Source organism: Hemiscyllium ocellatum, chromosome 10 (assembly GCF_020745735.1).
Source record: "Hemiscyllium ocellatum isolate sHemOce1 chromosome 10, sHemOce1.pat.X.cur, whole genome shotgun sequence".
Taxonomy (NCBI): Eukaryota; Metazoa; Chordata; class Chondrichthyes; order Orectolobiformes; family Hemiscylliidae; genus Hemiscyllium; species Hemiscyllium ocellatum.
Window position 1 is genome coordinate 92,590,546 of NC_083410.1, and position 17,252 is coordinate 92,607,797.

Genomic DNA, 17,252 nt, shown 5'->3' on the forward strand with positions numbered 1-17,252 from the left:
AAGGCTGGTAAGTGTAGGGAATGCTGGATGGCGAGAGAATTTGATGTTTTGGTAAGAGAAAGAAGGACACAAATGTCAGATATAGATTGCAGAAGTTGAGTGAATACTTAGAAAAGTACAAAAATGTATACTTCGGAGGGAAATCAGGAGGTCACAAAGGGGACATGAGATGGCTTTGGCAAATAGGTTTAAGCAGAAACCAGTGGGGTCTCATAAACACATTGAGGACAAAAGCCTAACTAAAGAGAAAATAGGACCCTTCAAAGATCAGCAAGGCAGCCGATGTGTGGAAACACTGGGAATGGGGGAAATACTAATTGAGTATTTTTGCATCATTATTTACTATGGTGAAAGACATGAAAAATACAGAATGAGGGGAAATAGATGGTGATTTCTTGAAGAATGTCCATATTGCAGAAGAGGCGGTGCTGGATGTCCTGAAGCATATAAAGGAGGATAAATCCCAAGGACCTGATCAGATGTATCCAAGAATTCTTTGGGAAGCTGGGGAAGTGATTGCTCGGCACCTTGCTGAGATATTTGTATCATTGATAGTCACAGGTGAAATGCCAGAAGACTGGAGGTTAACTAACGTGGTGCCACTATTTAAGAAAGGTAATAAGGGAAAGCCAGGGATATATAGACTGGTGTACCTGATATTGGTGGTGGGCAAGTTGTTGGAGGGAGTCCTTGGAGAGAGGATTTTAATTGCCAATGACTGATTTAAGACAGTCAACATGGCCTTGTGCATGGGAAAAAATATTTTACGAACTTGATTCAGATTTTTGAAGAAGTTACGAAGAGGTGATGGTGCAGAACGGTGAATGTGATCTATATGGACTTCAGGAAGGCATTCAATCAGTTTCCTCATGATAGAGTAGTTAGCAAGGTTAGATTACATTGAACTGATGGAGACCCATCCTTTTGGACAGAAGTCCCTAGAAGGTAGAAGACAGAAGGTCGTAGTGGCGGTTTGCTTTTAAGACTGGAGACCTGTGACCAGTGGTGTGCCACAAGGATCGGTGCTGAATCCACGGTGTTTCCTCATTCATATACATGCTTCAGATGTGAACATTGGAGATACAGTTGGCAAGTTTGCAGATGACACCAAAATTAGAGTTGGAGTGGTCAGTGAATAAATTTTCCTCAGTGTACGACGGTTCTTGATCAGTTGGGCCAATTGTTTGAAGAGTGGCAGATAGAATTTAATTCAGATGAATGTGAGGTGCTACATTTTGGAAAGGCAAATCAGAGCAGGACATATACAGTTAATGGGAAGGTCCTGGAGAATGTTGCTGAAGAAAGAGATTTGGGAGTGCAGGTTCATTGATCCTTGAAAATGCTGTCTCGGGTAGATAGGATGGTGAAGAAGATGCTTGGTATAGTTTCCTTTATTGTTCAGACCACTGAGTATTGGAATTGGGAGATCATATTGTATCTTTACAGGATATATTTCGGACCCTATTGGAATATTGTGTGCATTTCTGGTCTTCCTCCAAAAGGGAGGATGTCATGAAACTTGAAACGGTTCAGAAAAGATTCGTAAGGATGTTGCCAGGATTAGAGTATTTGAGCTATGGGGAGATGCTGAGTAGGTTGGGGCTGTTTTCTCTGGAGTGTCGGAGGCTGAGGGGTGACTTATAGGTGTTTACAACACCATAAGGAGCATGGACAAGGTAAATAGAAAAGTTCTTTTCCATGGGCTGGGGGAGTCCAAAACTAGAGCGGATAGATTTAGGGTGAGAGGGGAAAGAATTAAAAGGGACCTAAGGGGTAACATTTTCATGCAAAGGGTAGTGCGTGTCTGGAATGAGCTGCTGGAGGACGTGATGGTGGCTGGTACAATTGCATTTAAAAGTTTTCTGGAGAGGTAAATGTTTAGAAAGGTTTTAGATGGATATGGGGACAAATGAGACGAGATTAATTGAGGATATCTGTACGGTATGAACAATTTGGGCTAAAGGGCCTGTTTCTGTGTTGTACATCTTCATGACTCCAACTATGCCTGGTAAGTGAGGTGCAGATTACCACAGGTTCCATTGCAGTGATTATTAACCCCAGTTCCCTGTTAGAAATGAATCCTTGTGTTTTTGCTTGAAATGATAGGGTCTTGTGTGGGGAGAAACCTGAGATGATGTTTTGAGTTCAGTGGCCCATGTTGAGATGAACAGTGATTCCACTCCCTCTGTTTCTCTCCCCAAAGATGCTGCCATACCTGTTGGGTTTTGCCAGTTCTATCTGATTCTGTTTCATGCTTTCAGCATTCAAATCCCTTTCAGTTATTCCAATAAAATGCTTCACTTCCCAATCATCCCCCAGAAGTAATTCTTGGAATAATAGAATGCAACAATACCGAAGAGGTCCTTCATTCCACCCAGTTTGTGCTCTAAAAGCTACACGGAATCTATACCCATTCCAGATTCTAGCACTATACACGTAGTCTCAAATACTATGACGCTTCAAGTGTTCATCCAGGTAGTTGTTAAAGTTTGCGAGGTTTCCTGCTTCCACGACCCTCCAGGAATTGAATTACCACACCTTCTCCACTCTCTGGGTGAAAACATCTTGATCAGACCCCCTCTAAATCTCTTCCCTTTCATCTTAAAAACAATGTCCTCTGCCATCTGTTGATTGCCTGCCCACTAGTAGTCAAACACAGGATTGAGCTGCTTCAAAAATTGGGTCAGGCCATTGAAGATGTCATATTCAAACTCGATATCTGAACACTCCCAGCTGCCCCAGTTAGGTGCTGAGATCTTCGATTGCTCTCTGGACCAACGCAGAGAATGTTTGATCATTAATTTCTGATTTGCATTTTACCTCCTGTGTCTTTCAGTTAATTTCCTGGTGGTTTTGGTTCTCGCACGGGGAAAATGTAACCTCTCTAACTGCACAAGGCGCTGCATGTTGGCTATGGCAGCCTCGGATCTCCTGTTCATTCTCACACAGATCATTCTGAGGCACTTCAGATACCTTTACTTCCCAGGATCTTTCCTGGCTATCACTCCGGTGTGCAGTGCTGTCTTTGCCTTGGCTCGTGCAGCCACAGACTGTTCTGTCTGGTTCACTGTCCTTTTCTCCTTTGAACGTTTTGTGGCCATTTCCTGTCTGAAACTGAAGAGAAAATATTGGACAGAGAAAGCCTCGGCTGTGACTCTGGCTGCAATTGGCATTCTGCTCTGTTCAAAAAGCATTTCCTTCTATTTTTGGTTTGAACCGAGGAGGATAATTGACAATGTTCAGTGGAATTGTCAAAGAAAGTCAAGTTATTTTACTGATCCCAGGTGGCTGGGGTTTAAGTGGTTTGATATCACTTTAACCCCTTTAATTCCATTTGTGTTCATTCTGTTGACGAACACTCTGACGGTAAGGCACATTTTAGTGGCCAGTCGAGTACGCAAGAGCCTGAGGGGTCAGAGGAAGGGAGACAGTCACAAAGATGCAGAGATGGAGAGCCGGAGGAAGTCGGTCATTTCCCTCCTCACCGTATCCATCAGCTTCATACTTCTGTGGTTTGTGTACGGTGCAAACATATTGTACAATAACATTACAGGAGGCAAGTTTTGGAAGTAAAGTCGTTCCAATATTTTTGCATACACTGGAGAAATGCTGAAGGATTTCAGCTGCAGCACAAACACATTATTTTATGCAGCGACTCTGCCCAAGTTCAGAGCGAAGTTCAGGAATGCAGTGCAGCAACTGGTCATGTAAATTCATCACTTAATGAATGAGCAAAACAGCTGAGAGAGCTCAAGAGGCATTCGCGGTGTTCCCAGGGCAGGAATTGCAGGTGTACAGCCAGGATTCCATCAGCACACTCACATGGATTTGAGTATAACTCCCAGTGGAGGATGGGGAGGGCAGTAACGGGATGGGTCCCCATTCACCATGCTCAGGAGCATGCTGCTATCCCTGATTGACTGACAGATTGATACACACGGGGGCACAAAATGAGCATCAAGAGGCCATTCAGCCCTTCGCGTCTGATCACTCTGCCAACCCAGAAAATTGTGGTTGATGCAATTGTACCATCAAACCTGCTTTTCCCTGTGCACCTGAGCACCCTCCCACACCATCCCTCAAAACATTCGCAATAATTTATCTGCATTCCCCTTCAACGATACTGAGGGACAGCAGGTAATGGAGCAAGAGGTGGGTGACTATCCGGGGCAGGGTAGGATGGAAAGAGGCTGCAGGAGTGATTCCAAATGATGGACACGCTGTGAGTGATGGGCTCAGCTGGAACATTTGGTCTTCATGGACTGCCCTGTGGATGAGTGTTAAAGACTGTGGCAGGAGGGGTCATTGAATATTCCTTGCAAGGGCGGAGGGGGGAGGGACAGAAACAGTCCCTCCTGCACCATGATGACTGTCAAGCCTCTCTCTGTTCAGCTCACAATAGAAAGGTTCTGGGTGATGGTGATCTTCTCATCTGAGTGAGTTATTGTAACATGCACATTTGTATTTGAGTGTGTTTATTGAGTCCACCTTCTGTCTACTTCGTTCATAAGGCTATTGCTGTCTCTACCTCTCTGCCTCATTCTGTCTGTCTTTGTCTGTTCCTCTGTTCCTCTCTCGCACTGTCCCCCATCTCTCAGCTTCTTGCTCTCTCTCTGTCTCCCTCTGTATGTGTCCCTGCCTGTATCGTTCCATCTCTGTCTCTCTCTCTCTCTTCCTATCTGTCTGTCAGTCTCTCTGTCTATCCTTCTTGTCTCTCTGTCTCTGTCTCTCTCGCGCTCTCTGTGTCTGCTTCTCACATTGACCATGTCAGATACTTGTTGTCTCAGTTCAGCACATGCTCACTTGCATTGACTCAAATCCCTTCATTCACTGATCTTTCCCCAGACAGTGATTTGCAAAATACAAAGTGTGCAGGTACAGCCAGCAATGCTTTGACACATTACTGTAAGTAAATCTGCTGGAGTTTGATCATCTCCCATTCCTCTCCCTGTGGCTGGGCGGGAAGTGTGTTCATGCATTTCCCTTTCGGTGTGTGAGGGTGCCTGTGCATCTGTGTCCGTGTGTGTGGGATGGGGGGCTTCATTGCCTTTTTGGGGATCTCCTTTTGTGTGTGTGTTGGGGGGGGGCATCATTGTCTTTGTGGGAATCTCACTGTGTGTATGTGTGTGGGGAGGGGTGCTTCATTGTCTTTGTGGGGATCTTCCTGTGTGTGTGTGTGTGTGTGTGTGTTGGGGGGTGCATTTTCATTGCCGTTGTGGGGATCTCCCTGTGTGTGTGTGTCCCTCAGTATTTGTCCTTGGATATGTCCCTGAGTATGACACATTATGACTGTGTTTTTGAATGTCAGTGTGGCTTTCCCTTTGTGTGTGTTGGGAAGTAGTTCGATTCGTGCGTCCATGTGTTTGGGAATGCTATTCCGTCTGTCTGAGATGGTTTCTGTGAAGGTGGGTGTTGTTATGTTGGCGAATGTTACTGTACCTGTGTGATTGCCTCGCTGTCTGTGTTTTGCAAATGTGCATCTGTTGTATTTGTGCCTGTGTGTATGCTCTTTTTGGGATTGCAGTTCAATGACGATGTGGTTTTGTGTGTGTGTATGTTCTGTGAAACGATGTGTTTGTGTCTCTGAGTGTCATTATATTATTGTGGGATTGGGGAGTGTGTTTCTGCCTGGCTGTGCTCTTGTTTAAGCAGGTGAGTATGTTGTTCAGACTGTGTTTGGCTGTCTGTCTGTGTGTCATGATCTTTCTGTGCCCCCAGCAGGATCTCTCTGTGTTTGTTTCTGAGTGTCACTCTGTCTATATCTAATTGTGGTGATGGTTCTGTAAGTGTGTTTGAATGTGTTTTTGTATATGTACAAGAAGTTGCTGTCATTCTTGTAAGTTGGTGTGTAATGTCTCTTACAATGAGTTTGTTTATGTAAGTGTGTGAGGGTGTGGGTGTGATTCTGTGTCTGCTTTCCTATATCACAGTATGACTGTATTTCTGTGTATGTGGATATGTGTGCATTTGGTAAGTACATGGGCGTGTTCCTTTCTCTGTGAGTATGTCTGTATATATGTGCGTAAATGTGTAGTTTTGTTCAACTCTTTCAATATGACTGTATTTCTTTGCGTGTGGACGTGTGTGCATTCTGACATTACGTGGGTGTGTTCCTATCTGTCTTAGTATATCTGTTTTCATGTGTTTATGTGTGTGAATGCGTGTGTGTGTGCATGCTCAAGCCTATGTGAGTAAATGTGCCCCATTCTGGACTCTGATTGTATTCCTGTGTGTGTTGTGAGGGTATGAGGATATTTCTTTAGTCTTTGTATAGGTGTGTTCTCACATTTCAGTTGGACTGTGTTATTGTGCACGGGTGCATGTTTGTGAGTTGAATGTGTGCGCGTGTGTGTGTTTTTATTTGTCAGTGTGTTCCTGTATCTCACTTTGACTGCATTTCTGTGTGTGGATGTGCTTCTGCTTGCATGTACATGTGTGTATGTGAGGGTGTGGGCGTGTTTCTGTGTCCCTCTGGGTGTGGTTCTGTCTCTGTCTGATCATGAGACTTCCTCCCCTGAAAAAGGACAAGTGAACCCTTCAGCAGGTCACTGTGCACAGATTGCTCTCAATGGGGCATTGCAGCAACCTGAGAAAAATCAAAATATCAATATCTGTACCTCCTGCATCCTGATTGTGGAACTGTTCCGTCAGTTCAAGGACCTAAGCCGAATGGAAATAAACAAGACAGAGAAATATTCAATGAAAGGCAGGATTCCAGTTGTGTCTTCCATGTTTGAACCAAGGATGTAACACATACACTTTTTCCATGTTGGAGCTGTTTGTGTCCATACATAAATGTTGTTATAGACTGGATCATTCCGCTATACAATGCAGCAGCTGAATAGGACCATTCAGCCCATTGAGTGTGCTCTGTCATTTGATCATGAACGATCTGTTTCTCAATTCTATTCTCTGGCCTTCTCCCCACAACTTTTGATTCCCTTACTCATCCATATTTCACTATTTTAAATACATTTGTTATGGACCAGACCCTCTAAAAGTATTTTAAGATGGTAGCCCAGACCCTATCTTTTCAACTTGTTTTGTACATGTGTAAAGTGGATATTCCAGGATTGATGGAGCAGGTGAACATTCATTGATTTAAGTAGAACAGAGTTTATATACAGATTATCGAATGAAGCACAAACAACAGAGAACAGAAGACTGAATAACTTCACCCATCCAAAAATCCAACAGACTGTCCCAACTTAATGATTGTTCAAAATTCCTCCAACAACCTACATAAGCACCCAATACAGGAGAGATTTCAGAGAGAGATTCAGCATGGAACAACTTCGACCATGTCGCTGTTCCTTTTACCTGCAGTTTAAAATCTGACAACTTCCAAACACCAACCCAAACTAAACCAGACCAGAGGAAATCCGAAGTGGGAGAATTGGCCACACCCCTTTCATTGCAGACATTTGTACATTTGAAAGCCTTTTTGCCTGAGGCAGTTTCTGTTAGCTATCACGAAATTGCCTCTGCAACCCATCCAAACTCGGCATTCCGGAACCGTTGCATTTACAAACACACTAAGCAAACAAACAAGGACACACAACCTTGGTAAAGGGGCAGCATCATCACACTCTGAATGCCCAGGCCCCCATAACACTCTGAAGCAATGATTTCCATAGATGGAGCACCCTTTGGCTGAAGAAACTAATTCCTGTCTCAGTTCCAATGGTTGTTCCCTTCAATCTGAGGCTGTGCCCTCAGGTCCTTGTCTCTCCGACATGTGGAAACAGCTTACAAGCTGAAGCTGAAATGGGAGGACCCTTTACAAAAGAAAGTACAATGCTGGTCAGAGGCTGTGAATGACAGTCTCTGGGACTGTTTAGAATTGGTGGACTGGACCGTGTGAAAGTACTCAGTGGGAATCCAGGATGAAGACACCACCACCATCACAGACATCATAGGCAAATGATGGAGGACTGCGGATTGAAGAATTCAATCCGATTGTTCCCCAAGCATAAACCTTCAGTGAATCAGGAAATCCACTCCCGACTGAAGACCAGACGAACAACATTCAAGTGGGAAGAGCCCGACCTATACAGGGAATCCAGATATGACCTCTGCAGGGCCATCAGGGATGCCAAGAGGGAGGACCAGACCACATGAGAGGGCCAGACCTACGAAACAGATTCCTGCTGCCTATGACAAGGCCTGAAGAATTCTGGGATGCAAAATGAAGCAGAGCAAGCTAGCAGACAAAAACATGTCCCTCCCTGAGGCTCTCAGTGAATTCTATACTCGGTTTTACCAGAATGCCAGCGGTGGAGTGATGCCTGTCCCAATAGTCCCAGACAGACTTGTTCCCTCTTTCACCGCTGCACACATCAGAACAGTTGTCCTGAGAGTCAACGAAAGGAAAGTGACAGGCCTTGATGGAGTCCCTGGCCGTGCATTTCGATCCTGTACAGACCAACTGGCAGAGGTATTCACCGACATCTTCAACATCTCCCTCCAACAAGCTGAAGCCCCCATCCTCTTCAAGAATATCACCACCATCCCTGTACCTAAGAAAGCACATCCAATGTGCCAACTTGCCTTCCCACCTATTTGTGTGTCATCTGTACATTTCGCAACAGTGCATTCACTTCCTTCCTGCAAGTCCTTCATATACACATTATTTCATGTTTTATGTGTCTTATATACATTATATATTGCTATATGTTGGAGCCGTTTGTGTCTGTACAAATGTTGTGCATTCAACCTGATTGTGTTTACATGTAATATTATTATGCATTGGGACTTAATTATGGTTTGCACTGGAGATGTTCAAGATTATATCTGTATATTGTTGTGTATTAGAACTGTTCATGTTTGTATGTAAATACTGTTGTGTATTGTAGTTGTTAGTATTTATGCATCAATACTACATTAGTTCATGATAAAGTTGTGCCTTTCTTCTTCTAACCAGCAATACTGTGTCTGACCATGAGGGGCTGCTGCTGAGCTCCTCCAGCACATTGGGATGAATCTGTCTTTCCCAGCGTTGGCCAGAGGGGCGGCAGCACAGAGCAGCGGTGGTCCCATGTTAGAGGTAGTGGGGAATGATCATGCAGGGATATCCAGTCTCTGGTTATTGTGGAGAGACAACACATATTCTGGATGTGGGGGTGGTGGGGCTAGAGGGCGAACATTAAAGAGCAATGAAGAAAGAGAGAGAGGTTTAAATACAGATATAGATAGTGTTAAAGATTGTAAGAGGGAGAGGATTCAGTGTTGAATAATGGGGAGAGGATTAAATAGACAATAGAAGAGGGTTAAGGGGAGATTAATCGGGAGAGAGCCGAATACAGAACAATGGGGAGGGTTAAAAACAGAAAGGGAGCGGATTTAACAGAAAATAACAGGGATAAAGTACATAATGAATAACAGTGAGAGCCCTGATTACAGGGAGAGGGTTCATGCAGGGGAAGCTGGTGGGATTGCAATTTGGTCAGCTAGATGGATCTTGTTGAATATGAGTTTACTGAGTGGAGCTGTTAACCTGGTACAATCAGGGAGTCCTGGCTGACAGATACAAACAGGAGTGTCAGGCATCCTGCTCACTTGAGGAACCAGCTTTGTGCTTCCTGTGTCAGTGTCATGTACTATGAAATTGCAAATGCAGAGTGACTTAATGATGGGTTATCACATTTGTAGAACTTGAGAGGATATAATACAGAGAAGTAGGGAAAGTGTGGAATATGGGGAGGAACATGAGTGCTCACCGAGCTGGGAATTTTTGTTGCAGACATTTTGTCCCCTGTCTAGGTGACATCCTCAGTGCTTGGGAGCCTCCTGTGAAGCGCATCTGTGATCTTTCCTCCGGCATTTGCAGTGGTTTGAATCTGCCGCTTCCAGTTGTCAGTTCCAGCTGTCCGCTGCAGTGATCGGTATATTGTGTCCAGATCGATGTGCTTATTGATTGAATCTGTGGATGAGTGCCATGCCTTTAGGAATTCACTGGCTGTTCTCTGTTTGGTTCGTCCTATAATAGTAGTGTTGTCCCAGTCGAATTCATGTTACTTGGCAACTGGGTGTGTGGCTACTCAGGTCATGTCGTTTCGTGGCTAGTTGGTGTTCATGGATGCGGATCGTTAGCTATCATTCTGTTTGTCCTATGTAGTGTTTTGTGCAGTCCATGCATGGGATTTTGTAGACTACATTACAGGAGCGCTTCACAGGAGGCTCCCAAGCACTGAGGATGTCACCTAGACAGGGGACGAAACGTCTGCAACACAAATTCCCAGCTCGGTGAACAGAACCACAACAACTACGAATCTTCTCACAAACTTTGAAAATGAGTGTTCAGTTAAGGTAAAAAGGAAGGGGAGTTAACACCGAGTAAAAGAAAAAGAACGAAATAGAGAGTAATGAGTTGAAAGTTGAATACAGCAGAGCAGGGACAGGGTTAAATGCATGGGAACGGATATGTGTAAATCCGGAGTGCGGAGGATTAAATGAAGAACAACAGTGAGAGTACTAATTAGAGAGTAATAGGGAGAATGTTGAATACAGAGTGAAGGTTAATGATTGACATGTTTGCTGTTTAAGTTGAGTGGTGCAATGGAGAATAATTGCGAGAAGATTAAAGGATGAGGAAAATGACTCAAATCAGAGTAACAGGAAGAGGGATGAATACAAAGGAAGAGAGATGGTTAACCACAAGGAAGTAGAGAAGATCAAATACAGATAGTGATCGGGTTGAGTAAAGAATGATAGTAAATGCTAAATACAGACCAATAGGGACTGGAGTAAATACAAGATATTGAATAGAGGGAATGGAGTTAAGATGAAGGCTTAAATACACAGAGAGAGAAAGAGAGTGAGAGAGAGTGAAAGACAGTGTAATCGGGAGAGAATTAAACGTCGGGGAAGAGAGTGAATGACATACAGGGTAACAGGGATGAATAAATAACGGGTAATAGACAAATGCTGAAATTCAGAGAGTAATAGGGGTTAGATGGAGAAGAATTTGTTACGTGTGTACAGAAAATATTCTGATTCAATATGTGAATGTACCCACTAGAGAAGTTGCAAACTTGACCTACTCTTCGGAAATAAAGCAGGGCAAGTGACTGAGGTGCACTTTGGGGCCAGCGACCAGAATTCTAAGTGTGAAAATAGTGATGGTAGAGGATAGACCAGGTCTGAAAGTTGAAATACTAAATTGGATGAAGGCTAATTTTGATGGTGTGAGGCAAGAACTTTCAAAAACTGATTGGGGGCAGATGATCTGAGGTAAAGGGACGGCTGGAAAATGGAAAGCCTTCAGAAATGAGATGACGAGAGTCCAGAGATAATATATTCCTGACAGGGTAAAAGAAAAGGCTAGAGGGTGTAGGCAATGCTGGGAATTTATTTTGATGACAAAATAAATTGAGGGTTTGCTTCAGAAAAAGAAGGAAGCATATGTCAGGTAGAGACAAGAGAGATTTGTGTGTGGGAAATCATATCTCACAAACTTTTGAAGTTTTTTGAAGAAATAACAAAGAGGACTGATGTGGGCAGAGTGATGGGCTTGATCTATATGGACTTCAGGAAGATGTTCAACAAGGTTCCCCATGGGAGACTGGTTAGCAAAAATTAGACCTTGTGGAATACAGGGAGAACTCGCCATTTGGATACAGTACTGACTCAAAGGTAGAAGGTAGACGTTGATGGTGGAGGGATGATTTTTCAGACTGGAGGCCTGTGACCAGTGGAGTGCCACAAGAATCTGTACTGGATCCACTGCTTTTCATCATTTATGTAAATGCTTTGGATGTGAGCATAAGAGGTATAGTTAGTAAGTTTGCAGATGACACCATTTTTGGAGGCATAGTGGACAGTGAAGGAGGTTACCTCAGATTACAACAGGATCTTGACCAGATGGGCCAATGGGCTGAGAAATGGCAGATGGAGTTTAATTTTGATAAATGTGAGGTGCTGCATTTTGGGAAAGCAAATCTTAGCAGGACTTATGCACTTAATTGTAAGATTCTTGGGAGTGTTGCTGAACAAGGAGACCTTGGATTTCAAGTTCATAGCTCCTTGAAAGTAGAGTTGCAGGTAGAGAGTATAGTGAAGAAGGCACATTGTGTATTTTCTTTTATTGGTCAGAGTATTGAGTACAGGAGTCGGGAGTTCATGTTGCGGCTGTACGGGACATTGGTTCGGCCACTTTTGAATACTGCCTGCAATTCTGGTCTCCTTCCATTTGGAAGGATGTTGTGAAACTTAAAAAGGTTCAGAAAAGATTTATAAGGATGTTGCCAGGATTAGAGGATTTCAGCTATAGGGAGACGTTGAATGGGCTGAAGCTATCTTCCCTGGAGCTTTGGTGGTTGAGGGGTAGCGTTATAGAGGTTTATAACATCATGAGAGGCATGGATAGGATAAATAGACAAAGTCTCTTCCCTGTGGTGGTGGAGTCCAGAAGTAGAGGTCTTAGGTTTACGGTGAGATGGGAAAGATATAGAATAGACCTAAGGGGAAACTTTTCCAGGCAGAGGGTGGTGTGTGTATGCAATGAGCCGCCAGAGGAAGTGGTGGATGCTGGTACAATTGCAACATTTAAATGGCATCTGAATGGTTATTTGAATAGGAAGGGTTAGGAGGGATATGGGCCAGGTGCTGGGAGGTGGGACTTGATTGGATTGGGATATCTGGTAGGCATGGACGAGTTGGCCCGAATGGTCTATTTCCATTCTGTACATATCTATGACTCTACGCATCTAAAAGAGATAATTTCCAGCTTTAGTCAGTGTTGGGGGGAGGAGCATTGCCTTCCAATGAGCCACCAACAAATGGTCTCATACCTTCAAATTCCCAAATGTTACCATTAAGCCTTGATATCACACTGTCCATTGACACCATTAGTTGCCTTCCTGTTGCATTGCATCCCAGGATCAGTTCTCTCCAACTCACTGACTGTTCCTCATTTCCAATCCAATTATCATTGAACTTCACACAGAGTCCCACTCCTCACACCTTCCCTTTCCTGCATACCTTGGTTTGTTCAAGTCGAACAGCGTGGACTGACAAAACTTACATCTGCTCTTCTTGTCCTCACATGAGAGGGGATGAATTGACTTCTGCTGTTCCCCTTTGCCATCTCAAAATGAGTTAAATTGCCTCCTCCAATTCCTCTGTTACAGTTTCAAGAAGGAGCTTTGTTTTTATTCATTCAGGGGATGGAAGTGTCACTGGATAGCACCAGCATTTATCACCTATCCCTAATTGCCTAGAGGGCAGGTAAGTGTTAACCACGTTTTTGTGGGTCTGGAGTCACAAGTAGTACTGACCAGGGAAGGAAGGCAGTTTCCCTCTCTGAAGGGTATGAGTGAACCAACAACCGGTCATCATTAGCCTCTTTAATTCCAGACTTTTATTGAATTTAAAAGCACCATCTGCTGTGTCTGGGTCCTCAGAACATTATCTGAGTCTCTGGATTGACAGTGCAGTGATAATTCCACTGGGCCATTGCCTCCACCTGCTGAATGGCCTCCTCCGCTGTAACAGGCTGGAGAGGGGGCTGAACAAAACTAAAAGAACTGCAGACGCTGTAAATCAGAAACAGAAACAGAAATTGTTGTTCATTCAATCAAATCATTATCTGCATCAGTATACTACCTCATCCCAGTCAGACATTCTGACAACCCAGGCCATCGCGTGAGCCAAACGTCCATCGATGGACTCCATTAGACCCATCCCACCTTGGTAATGATCCCCCACAAATTCTTCTGTCAGTTGCAAGGTACAGAAGTCTGACCACACACAAACAGATTCAGAAACAGCTTCTGCCCAGGTCTTATTAGACTATTGAATGGACTCTCTTGACTCAAGTAATGCTGATCTTTCTAACGTTGATCACTCTTGTACGCCTTGTGCAATGTAACATGTATGCCTCTGTTTAAATCTTTTGTTCTGTACATCGTTGCTTGGTATGATCTGCCCGTACTGCTCATAAACAAAACTTTTCATTGTTCTTCTGTATGTGACAATAAATCAATCAAATCGAAACAAATCAAACTCATGCATGCTGTTCAGATATCCTAAATTGTCCCATTTGTCCCATATCCCTCTAAACCCTTCATATCCACATACTCATTGAGACTTTACAATGTAGAAGGTGAACACTACACCAGAAATGAAGGGGAGCAGAGGTGATGGAACCTTCACTAACTTTTTAATAAAATGTGCTTCGAGCTGTGAACTGGGAATAATTTGTGGCCTTTGAGACAGCTTGTGGATCAATGAACAGACCAAATAATCTTCATGTGTTTGTGGAGGATCTGGATTAAAAGGGTTTCTACTGACAGAGCGACCACCAGGAAGAACATCCTGAAGATCAGCAAACCCTTTTACACCAGCCGATATGACACAAAGTGCACAGACAGCGCGGCCTTCCAGTTTTTCCTGTCCTGTATCACAGAGGTCTAAGACCACAGCAGGCAGGAGACTCTGCACCAGCCGTGACCTCTGGAGGAGATGTCCAAGACCCTCAATTTCTTAGAAAACAGTACAACTTCCAGAAGTGATGGCTGCCCACCTGAGTGGTTTTCACCTCTGTGGCACTTGATTGGCCTGGACCAGCTGGAAGTGGACAACAGTGTGCTTTGAACAGTTAGCCTGTGTGAATACAACAGGAAAGTTATCATCCCTCTCATCTACAGTTAGAAGGGGGAATAGCGCAGGCTGACAACAGATTTCACTGCAAATTCAACTTACAGAATCCTGCCTGAGATCATCACGAACGAGGTCATGACTGCTGTGGGATCAGTGATTCACCCCGACCAAACCTGTGGTGTACTGAGCAGGATGATCTCTGAGAGCTTTGTGTTCCTCAGCGATATAATTGTCTACGTGTGAGATAATGAGTTTGGAAACCTGCCTTATCATCCTTGGTCCAGGAAAAGGCCTTTGACAGGAAATCGCACACCAACACGCGAGAAATATTCTCCAAAATTGTCTTTGGGGATGACAGCTGCAATTGGATTGGCCTGCCCTGCACCAACAGCATTGCCGATCCACCGAGAACTCAATCCATTTTGGCCCATTTATGCAGCTCTTTACTTAAATTCAGGACTCTGAGGTTCCAATTGAATTTCTTCCTTCTCCATCTTAATTATCAATTTGAGCATTTTATGGTCATTCTTCCAAAATACAATGATATTGTTCCATATTGCTATCTCATTTTGTCTGTAACTTTTTGAAATAATATAGTAAATTGCTCTTGCTGCGAGATTAAATAAATTAGTGTTGTGAATGTGCATTGTGGCTTTCAGTTCTTGGATGGTTGTCAGCAATTCAACATATTGTTTCAGTCTGTTTCTGAACAAATAACTTGCACTTCGTTACAAAGATAAAATAAAAAAGAAGTTAGGTTTCAACAGTGACTGCATCTTTTAACGCATACGTTATTGAGGATCTCCCGAAAATCAACTAGTAACGTGCTGGAAATACCTTTGTCCCTAAATCTGTGAGGCATGGAATGGAAGTGTTTGATCCTGAAGACTAGGACTCTGAAGTACAACATCTTAAGGGATCCAGAATTTGATTCTGCTGCTTTTCCCTTTCACTCACTTACCGTCTCCCTCCTGTGGCCAGCTTTATTTCCCTCCTAACTCAGTTTGATCATCAATTCCCAAATCTCTGACAGGTCTGATTCAATATTCCCCAGCAACAGTCACATGTCTCCCCTGGTGGGTAGCAATCCCAATCCGATTAAAATAAAACAGTACAATGTTATGATTTATCACTGAAACAACTACACAGTGACATAAACGAGTTTCATACCACCATCAAACTCACCATGGACTACTCTCTATTATCTGTCTCATTCTTCAACACATGAATCTCCATTAAGGATGGGCACCTCAGCACTTCACTCTACTGCAAACCCATGGATTACCTTACGATGCTACACGTCTGCACCTTCCACCTAAAACATATTAAAACAGCCATCCCCATTGGCCAAGTTCTACACATACACGGGATCTGTTCAGGTGAGGAGCAACATGTCGGGCACCTGGAAGTATTCAAGAATGCCCTCACAAGAATGGGGTACAATGCTCAACTCATTGAATGCCAGTCCCGATGTGCCACAGCGAGAAACTGCAATGACCACCTCAGGAGACAGACATGAGCTGCAACCGACAGGGCACCCTTCATCGTCTCGTACTTACCAAGAGCCGAACGACTACTCCATGCTCTTCACAGCCATTAACATATTATCGAAGGGGATGAACACCTCACCAAGACCTTCCCTGCGCCTCTACTCCTCGCCTTTAAACAACCACCAAAACTTAAACAAGTCATGATTCATTTAAACGTCCCAGCTTTCAGGACAACAACACCAGACACCCCTGCCACAGCAGCCACTGCAATGTGTGTCAGAGTATCGACACGAGTAACACCATTACACGTGGTGACACCACCCACCATGTACGCAGCGAGTACTCGTGTGACTTGGCCAACGTGGCCTATCTCATACTCTGCAGGCAAAGATGTCCTGAGGCATGGTACATCGGGGAGACCCAGCAGACACTACAAACAGATGAATGGACACCACACAACAATCACCAGGCGGGAGTGTTCCTTCCCAGTCGAGGAACACTTTAGTGGTCAGGAACATTTAGCCTCAGATCTCCTGGTGACCATTCTCCAAGGCAGAGTTTGGGACAAGCAACAACGCAGAGTGGCTGAGCAGAAGTCTATAGAAAAGTTCAGTCCCCATGGGAGTGGCCTGAAACAGGACCTTGGGTTCATTTCAGACGAAAGGTGACCACACTGCACGATACACACACACACACACACACTCACATGCACACTCACTCTGTCACTTTTACATTCACACACATATAAGGTTATGGGATAAATTTGTCTTTGTAGAATTACATTTTATTTTTCTCAGAAGCTTCATGAATCCACGTAAAACTCCGTAAAATTATACAGAGGGTTTGTCAGTATAACATAGCATTGGGACACAGACAGACTTCACACCTATTGTTTAAATAGTGAGCTTCTTGAGAATGTAATTTAAAAGAAGTTCTGGGATTCACTTATCCAAGAACCGAAACCAGCATATTCCATTATAAACGATGAAAGTTTTAACCTCAGATTGTTTACTGTATTACATCTCCATGACACTGGAATCCTTTGGCTATAATTTCTGTGAGCATGATCTTAACCTCCACAACTACTTGATGAAGGAGCAGTGTTCCGAAAGCTAGTGCTTCCAAATAAACCCGTTGGACTATAATTGCTGCTGTGTGACT